Raw genomic sequence first — 4027 nt, 5'->3', positions numbered from 1 at the left:
GGGGGGAAAAAGACTTTTAGGGTTTTTCTTTTTATAAAACCACTTTAACTTTGTTTATTTCTTCTTAATTATTATTTGTGCTCTGAAAATTCCACTAAAATTTATTTACGCATTTTAGGCTTTTAGGAAATATACAAAAATCCTCCAAGCCTTATTTGACTTTTAGCTTTGCACATTTTAATTGTTGGAGGCTTTCACATGGATTTTACTTATTCTTTGCATAATTTCGAGGATGTATTTTAGAGTCGTTTTGGGACGTGACACTGTCACTTCCTGATTTTTGTTTCAGGATTTATAAATTATTTAATAAATTATTATTAGAATTTATATTAAATGTTCATTAATTTACAAGTGAAGTTAAATGTGGGAAATAAAATTTCCTAAATATAAAGCATGGATGGATTTAATTTTTATTAAATTCTCCATGGTTAATTATACTCTCTGGAATTTTCTCGGATTTTTCGGAGCTCAATTCCTAAATGATACAAAGAACAGTTCAGTAATTATTTGATCAATAATGATCTAATTATAATTGTTAAGTTCTTTTCTTGTTTAAAATCCTTAAATTATAAATTGTTGTTTAAAAGGAATTATTAGAAATAATTTTAAAAGCTTAAAAGATAAGACCTAATTTTAATTTGTTAAATCTCAATATAAAAATGAGCTAGATAAAATTTTATTAAATACTTTGCTTGTTCCTCTATTTTCTAGAATTTTCTAGGAATTGTTTGAGCAAGGGAAGTATTTTAATAAATGAAACATCATTTCACGAATTATTTTAATTGGAAAAGTTTTTAAAATCCTCCCCTAAGTCGTTGGGCCGATTTCGGCCCAACTCTTCTCTTCCCCGCGCGGTCGAACCGGCCCAAGCCGGCCCAGCCGACGCCGCCCGCCCCCTCCTCCTCGGGTCACCGACATGTGGGACCCACATGTCGGACCCATCTTCCTCCTCCAGCCGCCGGCCAAGCCGAGCCCGAGCCGCCCTACCGCGCCACCTTGTGCCCTCAAATCCGCACCCAATCCGACCCCGATTCTTCCGATTTTTGAGGGGTTTTTATCCTCTCATCCTCCTCTATCTTTCCCCTCAAGAATCGGAGCAAATGGTTGGGTATTTTATCCGAATCGAGTTCGTTTCGATTTTATCCCCAAAAACCGAGTTTAGATTTTCCCGAGCCGATTTCTTGCGGGAGGAGTCCGATCTCTTTAATCCAAGGCTATAAATAGGACCCTCTAGTTGTCACGCCCAGAAATTCCCGAATAGAATTCCAAGCAGAATGTGCATTAAAATCCCCGTCCAGGACCAGCCGGGGTACACAAACGACAATGTTGACATTCAGATCCACGTCTTACAAACATCATAAAAGTCTTACAAAAATGCAGCGGAAAACAAAAGATAACTGGAGCTAATCCTTGACTCGAACTGCAGCGGGAACACCACTCCACAGGCATCCTCGACGGCACGGACAAAGCCTACTCCTCGGAGAACCCGCCATCGGACACATACTCGAGCTCTGGGATTGGGGAAAATAGAGCAAGGCTGAGTACTACCCACTGTACTCAGCAAGTCATACCGGAACGGGGGTATGATGCAGGGATTCCACAAGGGATAGCTAAGCAGGTTCATTTGCATAAATACTGGCATTTATAAACAGGAATTGAATGCGAAAACAGTTGTAATAATTAAGCAGTATTAATCATCCACTGTCCAACGCTACACCACGTTGCGACAGGCCCAACCATCCACCTAAACAATCCAAATTCAAAAGATTACACTAGGGTGAGACTAATCACGGTGAATCTGGTTGACTGCCCATAACCGCGGGCACGGCTATTCGAATAGTTTTACTCTGATCAGAGGTGTACAAATGTACCCACAAGACACAGCCCCACGACACGTTTCCATGCGCCGACATGCCACCACGACATCCCGGAAAGAGGCCGTGACAGGACCATTCGCATAACCCCCTCTAACCAAGCACACCACACCTCAGGTTTCACCCCCACTCCTCGCAAGGCAGCAGGCAGTCCCCTCTCGTGCCTAGGTGAATCCGGAAGCCGCATAGGCCGTCGCAGGGCCCATCCAAACTCCATCATGCCCACCCTTGCCTGGATGCGTCGGCTAGAGGAAAGCTACACTACAAGCCCAGCCGTTGCCCGCGCTGGCTTGTGGTAAGTACGATAAGTTCTTCCAGGGCATCCCGCGAACCGGTCCTTAACTGCCATGGGTGCGACCAGCAAAACCATGCACCCACAGCCCACCATGTGATTCATTTTAATTAACCAACACCCAAGCGGTGTCACTAGTCCAACATTATCATATAAACCTATAGTCTAGGTTTTAAATGAGATCTCCCCATTGTGTGCTAGTTGAACTAAGCATGGCTAAGCAAACCCTAGTCCTAACTCTAATCATGTTATAACCCAAGCTAACAAAGGAGCATGGTATCAAATTAGCATGGCTGTAACAATAGGTAACCATCCCATAGTAATATTGCAAAACAAATGCGATATTTGAAAGAAAACATTAGGACATTTGCAATATAGGATCAATATGATCAAGTGACAAGCATGACTTGCCTTGCTCTGCTGCTGGAGGGACCTCGGCGACTATCTCGAAGTACACCGGAGCGTCGGAAGAGCCGGAATCTAGCGACATACAAGGCAAACATTGCAAACAGGCTATAAGACTACTGAAACAGGGAACAAAACCATTTTTAATGGATTCTACACATTTTTCTTGATTTACTGAGACTTGAATGGGATTAAACGGAGCTCGGATGAATTAGTTATGAATTTTAGAAGATTCACTGTGTTTATTACTATAACAAAAATCCTTAAATAATTTATTGCGCAATATTAACCAGGACTGACGTCAGCACGGGGGCGCGGCGCCGACATGCGGGGCCCACCGGTCAGCGACTCGGGAGAGGGAGGAAGGGCGCCGACACGCGGGACCCACTGGTCAGCGGCGCGGGAGAGAAGGGGCAGCGGCACCGGCTCGGCTTGGCTCACGGCCGGCCGACCGACCGCGGCGACGGCGACGGCGCGCGCGCGAACGCGTTGCCGGCGACGACAACCGGCGGCGAAGGCGACGGCGCAAAGGCGATGCGGAGGCGGCTGCGCTAACGGCGGCTAGGAAGGGGAGGGAACGGGCGGCGATAAAGGCGGCCGCCGGCTCGGCTCGGCATCAAAACCGACCGGCCGGCTAGGTCTAGCGGCGACGGCATGCGGCCAACGACGGCGGCGACCGGCAGCACGGGAGGCGGCGGCGGCAGTCGAAGGCGACGGCGCGCGACACTAAGAGGAGAGGAAGGGGAAAAGAAGGGAGGGGTGCCTCACCGAGGGTGGCCGGCGCGGAGGAAGACGATGGCGAACGGCGACGGCAAGCCACGGGAGGACGACGTCGGCGAGCGGACGAGCTTCGGGGTGCCCTAAGGAAGGAGGAGAGAGGGATTAGAGAGAGGGAGATGAACCACGGCGACCGGAAACCATGGCCGAAGGCAGCGGTAGAGGTGGTGCTCACCCGTGCGCGAGGGGATGAGGGCTCCGGCGACGAACCTTGACGGAGGAGAGGTGGACGGGGTGGATCTCGGCCACGCGAATCCGACGGCGGTGACGGCGCGGCCTGGCGGCGACCCTAACGGCGGCTAGCGGCGGCCGGAGAAGCGGAAAATGGCGGCTGCGGAGGTTGCACGACGCGGGGGCGATGGGAGGCTCGAGAGAGTGCGGCGAAATGGGGAAAAAGTGAGAGGGGGCGACGGCGGTGCTTAAAAAGGGGAAGAGAGAACCGGACGTGGCCGGGAGAGGCGGAAATCGCCGGCCGACGTGGGGGAATGGGGAAGAGAGAGAGGCGGGATTCGATTTTCGAATCCCGGCCATCTCGGGCGCGGGCGCGAGTGGGAGATAGAGGGGAGTGGGCGCTGGAGACGCGGCGCACGCGCGGGCGTGGTCGACGTGGCCCGGGGAAGGCGGGGACGTGGGCGCGGCGGTGGTTTCGGCGCGGCGGCGCGAGCGCGAGATCGGCGGG

At 50.5% G+C, this 4027-nt stretch overlaps 1 long non-coding RNA gene across 1 annotated transcript; it reads right to left on the bottom strand.

The window, feature by feature from the left end:
• Positions 1-2577: 2577 nt before the first annotated feature.
• Positions 2578-3714, bottom strand: LOC136353609 (uncharacterized). The gene is made up of 3 exons (XR_010736928.1): positions 3524-3714; positions 3340-3431; positions 2578-2646 (listed from the first exon to the last, which is right to left on the bottom strand). It is a non-coding gene; the product is annotated as an uncharacterized lncRNA (long non-coding RNA).
• Positions 3715-4027: the final 313 nt, after the last annotated feature.

Source organism: Oryza sativa, chromosome 10, assembly GCF_034140825.1.
Source record: "Oryza sativa Japonica Group chromosome 10, ASM3414082v1".
NCBI lineage: Eukaryota > Viridiplantae > Streptophyta > Magnoliopsida > Poales > Poaceae > Oryza > Oryza sativa.
This window is presented reverse-complemented; position numbering and strand designations above follow the sequence as displayed.